A 14,690-nucleotide genomic window follows, 5' to 3' on the forward strand; every position below is an offset into this window, starting at 1 on the left:
TAGCCTTTCCTGATTGGCCCATAATAAGTACTCTCCTTCATAAGACACATCTCAGAATGTGTCACCATAACACTGTTTCAACAACATCCTTAAGCAGTCTTACTTCTTTGGCAGCGCTCCCAACAATTTAGGTCATCTTCTTGAGCATCCATGACGGGAAACATATTTTCCCGCCATATGTTCGGTTTGTAAAAGATTCAGAGTGCTTATTACACCTTCACTGTAAAAAGAGCTCAGTTACTGTCCCTCAATCGGAAGGACAACATGATTCAAACTCCTGTTTTAGGTCTTGAACAAAGACCACCCCCCTGTCCACGCAATTATGAATAAATGTCCAATAAAGTACAGACTGACACTAACTCCACTCCACTGCTGTTCTGAACAGGCACGTCAGACCACTCTTCAGAGCAGCATGGTAATATGCTGGGACAGCTATCCCATGCTCATGCTCTCTCTCTCTCTCTGTGATCAAAGCTGCCGATAATCACTCAATCAAAAACTGAACTTAAGACATGTGGGGTGCAATACATTACAAGGCTTACAAGAGAATTTAATACCGTTCAGTGATTTCATCGTCTCCTCTAAGTTCTGAGCAGGGCTTCGACCACATTGACATTTTCAGCAACAAACTAGCTCAACAAAAACATTAAGGATTTAAAAGAGATCGTTCTTCTTTCAGTTTAATATTTTTTTTCAGCCTGAAACAATAATTCACTTCATGACTGAGCAGATGAATGACTAATATACCTCTGAAACGGCACTTTGATGTTAAATGAGGTACTAGAGGTGGAACAATTAGAAGAATAGGCTTCATTTCATTTGATGTGGGCACATCACAAAATGGAAAGGGTGGTAATACAGCCTAACTGTCAACTTCTGATAAGATGAGCCCCCAGGACTGAATGGGGCTCAAAATTAGTGGCCTGCGTAAACTGGGAAAGTATGTCAAAACCATGCATGGGTTTAAAATATTGGCCAGACATGAGAGGGAAATTAAAAGTAATCACTTGACTCAGAAATTGATTACTAATGCTAGGTCTTAGCACAGTTACATTGAACATTCATGAAGGACACCAAAGATAAAATATATTTGTCCACCACTTTCAGTGGGCAACCTTAAAGCATTTTTTAAAGTACTTTTTTCCACCGTTTAACTGATACCTGCACTGAGTACTCAAGCAACCTGATGTTACTTGCTTGCGAAAGGCATTTAAGAAAATAGGCAGAGAGATAAATACTGCCTTACTCCTTGATTCCTTGCAACAGGTGGAGCCTTTTGGTTTTTCAGTCACTGATACAGTTAGCAAAGCTGTAAGAAGGCAGCTGTTGTGCAACACTCAACTCAGCCATCTTGTAACCAAAAAAAGGAGCAGAAGGGGGGAAAGCTCCAAAAAGGAAGTGAACTGACAATGGACTTTTAAAAATAACAAAACTGCTATCAAGTAAACCACAACATAAGAGCTGCTACCAGTCAGCATGTGTCAGCAGATAACGTCAGAGGATCTCAAAAACAAACCCTGCTGGCAGTAAAATAGAAAAGTGAAGCGTAAAGAGCAAGGCTCTGAAAGGACTCATTTTTCTGATCTTTACAGACTACGAGGTAGCCCCTGAAAGGCTAGGTCATGTGCAAACCATCCTCTCTCTCATTATTATGAGACAAAAATAGATTGTGGCTTAGCATGTAAAGTGCCTCATTTTGCTGTGTTCATTTGCTCCCCCCATCAATGAATCATACAGCCTTACATCAAAATTTCTCAACAAACAGTTCCCCCATTTTCTGTTTAAAAGAGCACGTGAGCAGAATATAAACAAGAAAGAAAACTGAAAGAGTGCCTCTCCTCTAAGAAACTCTGTGGGCCAGAGTTTTTATGCCTTGGTGCTACACAAAAGTGCTCACACATTTTCCCAACTGTTGTTTGCATTGCAGGAGCACTTTGAGGCCTCACTGAATGAGGCAGCATACACGATGCATCCTGTGGCAGCTACTGTCCTGCAGAGCTTACCACTAATAGACAAAGGCGAAATAGAGGCATGAAGAAGAGGGACTCGGTCAAGGTCACGATCGGTCAATAACCCACAGGAAGAACGCCAATTTGCTGACCCACCATCTCGTGTTCTGTTCACCAGACCATGCTGTCTCACGCAGCAAGGCCTTGTGGTCGAAACCTACTTGAGGCTGAGGTGCGGCTCTCCTGCACTCGCATAGCAACTTTTAAAAGGAACGCACGGCAATTTGGAGTTGGGGTCGGCCAACAGGGCCCAACAATCCCCAGACCCATCAGTCTGGATACTCCAGGCAGGCTGGGAGCGGGTGCACTTGAGGCACTGAAGAGTAGAGCTCTGCTACACTCCATCTTTCCGGGCCTCTCAAATTAGTGAAAGGATCTTGGACAGTGAGAGCTGCTGGGGACTGCGCAGTGCAGGGTAATGAAGCTGCCACCAGCTAGTTTCCTGATGGTTTTTTCTTCTTCCTTCACACTTTGCCCAGCAAAAACAGAGAACCTTTGGAATAACAGTACCTTTATCCTTGTGCCTAACAGGAATGTAGAATTCCAGTTTTTATTACCGCCTCACCCAAAAAGAAAACCTCCCAGCCTCACACTAGAGCCCCCTGTACTTGAGGTCCTGCCAGAGGAAAGATATAATACTAGAGAAAATGCAAATACAGATGAGATTCTGCTTTAGGAAATGCCTTCCTAGCAGCTATCACATTCTTCATTTGTACGAGATGAACATTAATAGAACAGAATGTCCAAGCTGAGGTAGCAGGTTTGCTTTGTCCTTCCAGAAGCATATCACATGGAAATATTCCACCTCCTTCGGTCTAACATCAAGCTCTGCAAATTATATGAATAAAGCTGAGTCACTGGAGAGGATCCCAGAGTCCTGGGGAAACAGCATTACTGTTCTGTATTTCAGGACATGTGCTTGGGTGCACAAGAAAAGAAAACTGGAATAAGTGTGCAGCCAGACGCTGATGAGGCAGACTAGGCACTCTCAGCAACAGCAGAACTGAGGGGCCTCTAGTCTGATTGCATTTTGGGCAAAGAAGAAAAAGCCAGAGGAATGAATGTTGGTATCTATTGTAAAAGTAACTGCCTAACTTCTCAGTGTCGAGTTGTTCCAGAATTAAAACAGCGTGACAGCAGAACTTGTCCACGTGGGTTTGATGCTGAAACTATCTCTGGAGTCTTTGGGGATGTCAGGTCTTTCAACTTTCCAGTAACACTTTCCTGCAGATTACAGTCATCTACAGCTTTGCCTCGTCCTTACCAGGGTACAGATTTACCATTCATTGCCTGGCATTAGGCTTCTCCTCCCCTGGAATTTATAGCCGCAGTATCACTGGTGGGTGGACTCTGGATGCACAAAAAAGCAAATCTACAGGCTGCAGGGTGATTTCTGAGAACGCTACTGCATTTCATTCCATCTAAATGCTTATTTCAGTAGGGAGCTAATTCACCCACTAGGATTTCTTGCTCATTTAATAACGGGATTTATGCAGCCAGAGCAGCAGTACATATTCCAATGGCAGCACTGTTTACAATTCAAAAAGTATGGCCCGGTTTAAATTTAGAAAGACAAAGAGAGGACCAACAGCAGGTTTCAGGGCTCCTATGTTGTTTCAACCTGTACATGCAAAAATGTCTGCTAATTGAACACTGGGGGTTTGCATTATGCCTAGTGTTGGCAGGAATAAACTAGAAAGGAAAAATGACTCAAGGAATCAGCTTCAGCCATTACACGTATACTCTGGCTACTAAAGCATAGGAATGCAATGTAATCAGCAGCACCAAAGGGAACGTCTCCAAGTCAATGATGGAGCAATAGCTGTCCTGAAGGTGGCCACTGATGACATGTAATGAAGAAGGGTAGCCCCTTTCTCACTGCTTTTCTCCACCTATCCATAATGGGCAACATTCCAGTCCCACTGAATCAATAAGTAAATTCTCCCTGGCTCCGCTAAGATCAGGTCACTCAAAATTATTATGCACTACTATTTCGTCTCCTCAGTAAAAGCCCCTAGACAAACATTGTTAAGTATCCATTGGATACTGTTTTTAGAAAGAGTTGGGAATACCTAGAATACCATATTTAGATAGCAAAATTTAGGAAAACAAGTCCCAAATTTACACTTATTAACCCTGCTAGTGTATCAAAGTTAGGGCATCTTCATTAGTGTCAACAGAGCAACAGTGGGGATGCACTTGGATGCAATCAAGGCTTACCAAGTCTTCAGGAAATGAAAGCCATGGTAGGGGAAGCAATTTGTGACACCAAAAACATCGTATTTCCTGTTCTGTTTTTGACAAACACACAGCTTGCAATGGGCCTTGGGGTCTTTAATTCACATCTTTGACTTGAAACATTACAGTGTTACAGAAAGTAATTCTGGTGTTTCACACAACTGACAGCTCCATTAGTGAATACAGTAGAAAGAAGAAAAAAGAACAGTGGTGCTGTCTGAGTCTCCTGGGACTGTCACAGTACTTATTTATTCCATAGCTCCTGTACAGCAATGCAGAACTGAACGGTAAATCTAGCAGCTCTGGAATTCTGGGCTTGACTCTGAGCGCCCACCACCCTCCTTTCCCTCTGTTCAGGATTTTCATGATTTATATATAAGCAGAATAAAGTAAAAATACCCAGTTAAGATGCATTTAACTGAGGGGATCTTTTTAAAATTCAAATTCTAGTCAACTCTGTATTTTTGCTTAATTGCCTGCTTGAGTTCCTTTTTGGTTCCCACCTAAAAGCTGCTTCTGCTTCTCAACATGTGTAAACAGCTGACTGCAACTAGGAATTTTAGAGCCTTCTGACAGTAGTAACTATGCTGCTGAAAACAATGCATTGATTTGAGATCCTGAAGTGCTGGGAAAATCTAATATCAATTATTATACAACTCCAGTTTCTCATCCCCCCCTTCAGTGTTTATGGGACCAACAGAAAAACACCACCTTTCCTCCGTGAAATCACAGTGGGGTTTTGACAGTCCTAGTTAGGACTATACCACAAAATTCATGCTCCATTTTAATCCAGGGATGGTGGAATTTTGTTTATGATTTAAGGTCTGATCTACAGTACAAAGTCCTAGCAGTGTAGTTATATTAGGCCACAATTTCATCAACAGAAGAGGGATCCCATCAGCAACAGTGGTTTTCTTTTCCTTAATACAGTTATAAACCCAATCCCTTTAAGACCTATGATATTCAGTGTTGTTGCTGATACCATCATTATGAATAATAAACACAAAAATGTGATACAACTTGTGTTGAAAAGTGTTCTCTGCACTGGAAGCCAAATTCAGATATTCCTTATTTTGAACTACAGTCACTAAATTCTTACCTAGGCTACCCAGAAATGATGCAAGTACCATGTACAATGCAGGAATTAAGTTAGCATCCTAATTTTACATACTAAAAACCCTTGTGTATTAGCAACCACATCCTGTGCTTTGTACGTGCAAGCTTAAGTGAAAGCTAGAAAAGGGACCTTAGTATTATTCCAGTAGTGTTGCCACTGTTTCAACAGCACTTTACTTTAAATGGAAACAAGTCTGGCTTAGGAAAGGGTCAGACCAGTGGGCAGGTCCCTTTTGACACTAAGATGACATTTCTTCACAGCAGATCTGAACTCAGGATGAGTTGAGGTGTCTAAAAAACTTGTGCCAAGTGCTAAAATTGCTCAGTGTGAACTTTGCACTGCCATAGAGAGGTTACAGATTCGTACTTAGACCTGATCATAAACCAAAGAGCTTCAGACAGTTCCGGCCAGAACCAAGGCTGCTGCTGCTGCCTTCAAATACAGACTTGACCCCAACCAAAGAAAAAACAGATCCCATTAGTTCAAAAGAATACACTGGAACATGTTTTAATACCTTGAGTCTTTTGGAAAGGAACAGAATTACTTTTGCTAAGGCCAGAATTCACTATGCTTGACCTCCTCTTTAAAGGGCTTGACATTAAGCTAAAACTGAAGCCAATGGAAAGATTCTTATTTAATTAAATGAACTCTGGGTCTGGTAATAACACTGACAAAAGAAAGAGTGAATGTGAAAGACTCCCAAAGAACTCGAAAGATACTCAGACCATTGAAGACACTGAAGGTTACTGAAAACACTTTTTGAGCAATACAGCTGTAGCATTTATCCTACATAAAAGCTTTGTTTGGGACCATGCACGTGCATTGCCTTTCCTCATATTATCCATTCTCTTTAACTCCATTTTAAAGACAACGACGTTGCCTTGGCTTGTATCAAAGTGGATGAATATTCCATGCATCAAGGACCAGATTTCAAAGCTACCTTAAAGCTTCGGCGACCCAATTTCTGGGAGCAGGGCATTCTAGAGTTTCTCTCGGCTCTTTCTCCCTCAACTCCAGACTTTTTGCCTACCCTCCAACCACCCAAAATTCATCCTTCATCACTCATAACCACCTTCCACTAGGCAAGGAAAGCCAGGACTGATTGAGAAAGTTTATAGAAGGGAAGGACAGGGCTGCTAGGTCTGTGTGGCATGTAACTTGGCCTTTGACTTTATCTTGAGCTTTACATAAGACTAAGCATCGATCAGCAGAAAGCTGTGGCAGGATTAGGGTCTCTCAGGCTTCCCAAGAACAGCAAGTGAAGGTGAAGGTCACAAGATGACTCAGAAGGGCAAAAAAAAATATTTACAAAATCTGGAGATCAGCATCTCCCGCAAGGTCAAACTGGATGTGGGGAATGGGGCTGCCAATGTCATGGTCATATTTGGGTATGGAAAAACCACTTGTTGCCATAAGAGTCCAGGTAAGAAGGAAGGAGATGAGAAAATCATCATAAACCTCTTTGCCTCAGAAAAACAGCAGTCCTCTTCTGCGTGTTCAGAAGCACCTGTCACTATAATAAAGTAGAAATTTCTGTGCATGTTTCACACCAATGTGTGTTACATTTGGAGTTTAGCAATATATATTATCGCTTTGAAATAACACGTGCATCTGTAGAACCTTTGATCTAAACACACAGGAGTTTTCCTTTAAATCAATGTTAGAACCAAATGCCTGCATTCCTCTTCTATGTAACCACTCACAGATTTATCAAAACACTACTTGCATTTTCATTTAGGATATATTCCCTCCTACTGTGACCAGCAGGAATGCAATGCAAGCAAGGGTTAAGCCAGAAAAAAGCAGCTGCAGTCAACAGCCTACAAGAAATCCTACTTCTTTCAATTCTTCCACTCACTGTCAATGGCAGAATAGGCCATTGTTGTAGCCAGTGCCTGCCCCCTCCCCCATCAAAACGACTCACCTGCTATGGAGAACAAATAAACAGCAACTTAGTTTTGCTTTTTTTTTTGCTTTTTTTTTTATTAAAAACTAGCATAGTAGCCTAACATTTTCAAGTGGCTACTGGGTTCTGGTGTCTCCGTTTTGATGGGACTCAAGTTAAGAAGATGTCTCAATGGATCAATTTTCAACGGGAAGGTGGGAGCAGGCAGCACTTCTTCAAAGAGGTCTCCACTTAAAAATGGAGACACTCAACAACATCACTAGTCACTCTTGAATAATCAGACCACAGACCCTAATTAGTTCCCTGTTCCTTGCCTCCACACCCTTTGTCTAGCCACAGAGGGGCTGAGCACTCAAACCTCCTATTAGCTTCATCTCTCATTAACTGCTCAGAGAATCTGAAGTCAAGCTGTAGAAGTGCTTGGATGCTTAGTACCCACAATCGAGGCCAGATTTTTCAGAAGAGCTAAACTCCCATTCAAACACTTAACTAAACACTTAACTAAACTTGGTTTAGTGCACCAAGTGAGAGCATGAATACTTGGCTCTTCTGAATCAGGCCACACGATTTTAAAACTGTCATTTGAGAATGGAGGAGCCCACACCCCACCCCAAAAAATAATAATAATAAAAATCACTGGAATATGGCTCTCAAGGGCTTATAACTTTTTTACATTAATAGGAACAGAACCTAGGATTCAACCTGAAACTACGAAACCATACTTCCTTCTCCAGACCATGCTTCTGACTGTGATATGCAACATCCCAGCAAGGTCAAGGAAAGCTAAAGACAGCTCAGCACCTGTTAAAACCCTGTCCTGCTCCCATTAAAAGAAAAGCGTTGTTTTGACTTCATTAGGACCATTGGCCCCAAGGCTTTTAAGGAAATCAGAATAATGACTAGACAAAAGCTCAGATGGCCACCCATCAGAGGAGCTCGGGAAAGTACCTACTGACAGCCTGTGGAAGGTGTATGGTGTTCTCATTGCAGACTACGCTGCTCTGCACTCCTGTCTTTGGAATAAACCATGTAGTATTGATTTTGTTTCTTAGTCTCATATGGATATCTGACAGCATTTCCAGCAAGGTGTCTACAGAATTAAGCAGATGGGCCTACACTGTTCGCTACAGAAAATGCTGAATAAAGTTGCAGCTGCTGTCACTGAAAGACAAGCGTTGCAGCCCCTTTGAATCAGTACAGCATACATCTAGTCTCTTGGATGGATAATGTTCCCAACTAATGGAATATCATTTCCCTTCTGCATTCAGAAATGAAGGTGATCCTCCTTTATAATGGCATGCAGTAACAATAAGGATATATTAATTATTCTTTTAAAATTCTGTATTCTCCACCTACATATAGGCTATTTACTTTGGGCCTCTTTACTTCTAACATTGACAGATTTTAAAAGGCTGTGAAATTTATATTCCAGCTCATCATCTCTTCAGAGGCCATGCCTGGTAAAAATGAATGGCAGATATGTTGGCAAACATGCTTTGCTTTGCATAAAATACAAGCATTAGCTTTTCTGGCAGCACCTGTAAGGCTACAGACAGACATTACACAAACTGCTTTAAGTGATCGCAAACTGATTTAAACGTGTAACAGAACATAATTTCAGTGCATATAAACCAGTTCCAAAATGGCTGAAACTGGTTTGAGATAAATCTGGTTGCATGTAGTATTGAATATAAACTCAGATTTAACTGACTGAGCTCAAACTGGTTTATGCAATGTCTGTCCCAGGCCCCTTCCTGGTTTAACTTAAACCAGAATCCCCCAGCATCCCAGCATGCTCTCTGGGCTGGGCTCTCTCCTCCAGTTGAGCACCCACCCCTCTGCTCCCCAGGCAGAACAGGGACAGGCAGGAGCGGGGGCCTGGGCTGAACTGGCTACAGAGGGATTTAATTGTCCCTTCCCTATCCCACTGGCAGGGACCCAATCCTGGCACTCCCCCCTCACTGCTGCAGCAGTGCGGCTGGTTGTGGCCAGACACCAGCCATAGCATGGTCTCAGAGGGGGCAGAGAGGGGGCTCCTCCTCTATCCGCTCTGTCCCTGGGGGACTGCAGCCAGATCTGCCCACCCTGACTGCTGCCACGGCTCACTGCCTGCTTGGGGCAAGTGGCAGAATAAGCCTCCTCCACTGGATGCTGGAGGGAGGGGGGCAGGAAGAAGCTTATTCTGCCACTTGCCCTGAGCACAGAGTGGACACCAGTGGCGATTGGGGCAAGCAGACCCTGCTGCGGTCCTCCAGAGGCAGAGGGGGGAATAAGCCTGCTCCCTGCCCCCACCTAAGGAGGCTGCTACCCTCATCAAGAGCTCTGGCCCCTTGCTGCTCCAGCAGCCGGGCTGGGGCACAACCAGAGGCTAGCCAGCAGGGTCCCTTGAGGGCGTGGGGGGCAGGGGATAGGGTTTATCCACCCTCCCTCCAACATCTGGTGGAGGGGACAGGAGAGGGCTTATTCCTCTGCTTGCCCCAAGCAGGGAGTGAGCAGTGGTGGCGGGGGGTGGGCAGATCCTGGCTGCAGTCCCCTGAGGGCAGAGGGAACTGGGGGAAAATAACCTCTCATCCCTGCCCCCTCTGTCTCAGGAGGCCATGCCAGCCAGTGTCTAGCCATGCTTGGCCCCGATGCTGCAGCAGTGACAAGACAGCGCCTGGTGGACCCCAGCTCAGGTCCCTGCTGGTGAGAGAGAGAGCAGGGAATTAAACCCCCCCTCCACGGCCAGTTCAGCCCAGGCTACTGCCCAGGCTGGCCAACCCCAGCATAGTTTCCCTGCCGCCAAGGGCAGACTCTAGCACCCCACATCCTGTCATGTCATTCCCCCCCCACTCCTGGCCTGAGCAACTGCAGGCACGTGCCTGCATTTCCTCAGTCAAGAGGGAATGTCTGTACACTTGCAAATTGGTTCAACCTAGGCAGATTAGACTAACTTGCAAAGATTGAATCAATTCAGGCTCCAGCTTTTTGAATGTCTATCCCTAGCTTAAGTGACAAACAGTGCAAACCCTCCCCTTAGATCTCAATGATTTCATTTTTCTTCCTTTTTCTGTTCTCTTGACACAGGCTCAGTCTCCAAAATGATGACAACTCATCTACACATTGTGGAATCCCAAAGTAGAATACTACTCTGTACAGCTATGAAGAGTATTTACTTTGAAGAGGATCTATCAGAGCCTGAGATGCATTTAAACAGCCCTCAAGCCTCATTGGGTAAATCTTTTATTAGACCAGCTCAAATAGTTAGAAAAATTTTTCCAACTATTTTTTCAGCTCTTTGACTTTTTCCAACTATTTGAGTTGGTCTAATAAAAGATATCAGATTTACCCAAAGAATCTCATCTGCCTGTGTCCTCAGACCAACATGGCTATAACATATACCCCTTTAATTAGCCCTGTTTCTCCACCTGCATGGATTACAAAACGCTGCCAGAAGAGTTACCAAAGTGGAGGTAATTTAAGAATACTTCTATTCCCCACCGCACATTTTGCAATATTATGTTACCAGCTCTCACCAACACAGGTAAGATTGAACTGACTCAGCGTTTACATGGGATGCCCTCAGGAACATCCATTCAATCCTTCAAGCAACCCAAAGCTCCAAGTACTGCAGACACTGGGGTTACAGGTGGCTGTGCTGTCCTGAGGCAAGTCAGTTCTGAGTAAATCAGACCCTTCCTGGCTGTTAGGGAATCGTGCTGCTGGGGGGACAGACTCTTCACATGAGATTAAAAAAGCTCCATGAGGTTCTAGCTCCTTGTGGTTATTGAAGAGAAGGTGGTTTGAGGGGGGACAAACTGACCATGTTCTGCCTAACCACCAACCCCTGAAGACGTCGCTTCCTCTGCCTTAAGCTGTCCCCTATTGTAGCATGCCGTTTGAAAACAGCTGATATGCTGCATCCCAAATGTGCTTGCATTTCATTGTGGGCAAGCTTCTAATTATAAATGTTAATAGATTAGTAGCAGCAATCTTCTCTCTTTTGACCTCAGCTGCTAGCCAAATTTCAGGATCTTCTCTTTCAGCTAGGAAGAGAAGCTGAGATGGGAGCTAGGAATCTTTGAAGCAATTCTCGCCATTCACATGATAAAACCTCTTGATTTTCTCAACAGGAAGGGGGGGGGGGGGGAACGAAGTGGGGAGAAGGACATCACACAACCCGAGAGTCTTCTTGCTCAAAACCCCAAGAAGCCAGTACCTCAAACCAGTTCTTGCCTTCTCTCAGAGCCCCCACACTACCCTTGGTGAAAGGTCCTTCTCCTTTGCCACCTGAGCAGTGCCTAAACCTCCTTTTCCCAACAATATTGAGTCAAAGCCCTGCCACAAAGCATTTGAATTATTGAACAGCCTTACATTTTCCTTTGTTGTGTGTGTAGTGCTGTCTCTTACAGCTCTCTTAAAGGAAGGGCAGCAATTAAACCTAGGGGTTGCAACAAGGTTTAACACAAAGATAACAGAACAAGAGGGAGCTTTATGCTAGCACTGCATAGAGATTCCACGTGATCCTACACAGCCTAACTTTAGAGAACCAGGCTTACTCAGTTAGTCCCCAGCATATGGATGGATCTATCCACATGCGCAAAGACTACTTATCATAGAAAGGGTTTACAGGATTCAGTTCCACAGGATTTTTTTCTGTAAAGGTAAAAATAATTTCAAATTCTGGTACTTAAAAGACAAAAACAAAGCCACCTTACTTTCTCAAAAAAAACAAAACAAACTTGCAAACTGGGCAGTTTGACTTATGATGAAACTGCCAGTTTTGGCTCCCATCTTGCATTCTTGCCTATATAGCACCGAGTTGCATCATGATGCACATGGTGACAAACAAAAAGCACAAATACACACACATTAGAGAGCGCATTTGAGAGAGCATGTGCACACACACGTGAGCCTGACATATATCCCTTGCTTTTGTCAGGTTCATGAATAAACCCAAGATTATTCAAGTATAAACTTCTACGCTGTCATAATTTTTATTAAACATTCATCTGAACATAAATTCATGCTTTAACTCCCTTCCAAATGTTATCCCAGCTATCGCTAACTTGACAAGGGCACTGGATTGTACCGAAATAACTCTAACTTATGTGAATAAGGAAGATGAGAAAAGTTGCGTTTTACAGCTTGCATAGCTCATAGTCCATAAAACACCACAGGGTCAGCATGGGGAAAAAGTTGGTAAAGTAATGGGACAGTACAGTAATACATTTCAATTGCTTCACTGAAGTATTTTGGGCCCTGACATTCTGTTTACATTTACTCAGCATTAGCCTGTGCAGGTGTTGCTATTAGTATATCAGAAAAAAGGCCTTCTTCATACAGCGAACAAATATTCAGAGTGAAAAAGAGAAAGAGCCAGCATGAGCCTTAGGACTTAAGCAGGGGTTAAGCCATAAATGGGCCTTGTGTTGAACCTCTTAGAAAAATTTCCTTCTCAATGGAAAAGACAGTAGTCATTTGACAAGTATGGGGAGAAAGGGCCTGATCCTTCGGTTCTTACTCCAGCAACACTCATCAAGAGACTGGGAGTTTTGCCTGCATGAACAGAGCAAAACTATTACCATTGCACTATTATGGAGTATTTGTCGTCCACAGATGCCAAAGCGCTTTACAAAAAGGAATGATGCAGTATTCTCACCATTCTCCAGTGGTGAAATTCAGACCAATTGCTGGCCAGAGGTCACCCAGAGTGCTAACAAAGGAGTAAGGAATGGCTATCTGGCTGCTTCTGGACTGATCACAATGCCTAATGGTCCCATTCAAAGGCTCAGTGTTCCTGCAGACCAGAACTGATAAAATAGGGATGTCTCTCTAGCTTTTAGAGAGGGTTTCTATGTGCATACGATTCGTTTACAGCCATTGCACCACTTAAATCCTACCTGTGACCTCCAAAGCTACTGATTACATAGCTATTGCACTTACCTACCTACTGTTTGGTAATACATGCACAAATTCTTCCTTTATTAAAAAGGGTCTGATCCAGTGCCTACTGAACTCAATGAAAGGAGGAAATGGTACCATCACTCAAAAGGGCAACATTTCTATTTTAGCCAGCCATCAAACCAGACATGGCATAGCCACTCTGAAAGCATATCAGATTGCTTCCACCTCCCAGGCATACCACTCAAGATGGAAAGCCCAAACCCTGTACATAAGCCTAATGACAGGGCTTTTGAAGAAAACTTCAAAATGGAAATGTTCAACTACCATTCGGGTGCATTTTAAGATAGCAAGCATGTAAAATTTGCTGATATTTAAAGGCAGGAGGATCTACATGCTCTCACAAACTGTGCAGAATTATCTGAAGATTTCGGTGTATAACCAAGAAAAGAACAAGAACTCCTCTCCTTCCCATAGCTGAAAAAGAATGAATTAATACTAGACAAAGACGCCTCATTTTTAACTCAATTCTACAAGGTCACAGTAAACAGAGAGAAAATAGCTCAACAAAAAAACCTCTCTTACAAAAGGTCAACAACTAAGTTTGCCAGGCCTGGAAACCAAGCAATTTTCTTCCTTTAAGTTCTTGTATGAAGCTAAAATAACTAACCAAAGTTTACAGCCACCCAATGTCATTTTTATTGTCCATACTTCTCTCTGAATTGTTAGGTTAAAAAGCGTATCCTTGAACCTATTAACAAGTCCAATGAACAAATGTTCTTTCCAAAACCGAATTAGAATGGTACTTTACAACTTTTGACAGGTGGGAAATCATCAATTACTTCTACCAAATTAATGTTCTGTTTACAACATACCACTTGTCCTGTGCCCAAGTCCTGCAACTGCGATGTCATGGAGTGTCAGTGAGATCAGAGAGGGGTCTAACTTAGTAACATCTTCTAAGCAAGGACCGCAGCCCTGTCTTTGGGACCTGGCACAAAGCTCTTGGTCTCACGAGGACCTGTCACAGTGTGATCTTCACTTTTAAATAGGGTTCTGGTCCCAGTTAGAATCTATGCCTGGTTTTCTTTCACAGCAAAGTAGTTCTGGGACTTGTAGTTTAGGAGTTATTAGTGTTGCAGGCCTGTAAATGGACCTTTATGGGCGAGGAAGTGAGACATTCCAGCACTTTTATCACTGTACAGGGAGACCTGGAATGAACTGTGAGGCTTACTGACTTTTGCAGAGAGGAAGAGAGATGCACAATATGGCCAATTTGAAGAGGAGTCCCTCTGCTTAGTAGATGGCATCTTTAAGATTGATAATATTAATATTTTGTAGTATTAAATAATTACATTCAGTACAATTCACTTAAAATACCATGAAATACACTGGTGTTGACAAATGCAATATTATATTGAACAGTGAAATTAGGAAGTGCCAGGATATACAGCTAAACTGCCACAGTGAATGTTAAATGAGAACATTTTATAATGCCCAACAGAAATTTGCTCTTAGGTTTTACAAACTAAACCTG

General features: G+C 43.0%; 1 protein-coding gene across 7 annotated transcripts in view; it reads right to left on the reverse strand.

Annotated features, from left to right (window-relative positions):
• The window catches only part of TNIK (TRAF2 and NCK interacting kinase), a 318,965-nt gene that overhangs the window by 136,787 nt on the left and 167,488 nt on the right, over positions 1–14,690 (reverse strand). The gene's annotated exons all lie outside the window — the stretch shown is intronic.

This window comes from Crocodylus siamensis, chromosome 6, assembly GCF_052110815.1.
Source record: "Crocodylus siamensis isolate JL-2025a chromosome 6, ASM5211081v1, whole genome shotgun sequence".
In the NCBI taxonomy this organism is placed as follows: domain Eukaryota; kingdom Metazoa; phylum Chordata; order Crocodylia; family Crocodylidae; genus Crocodylus; species Crocodylus siamensis.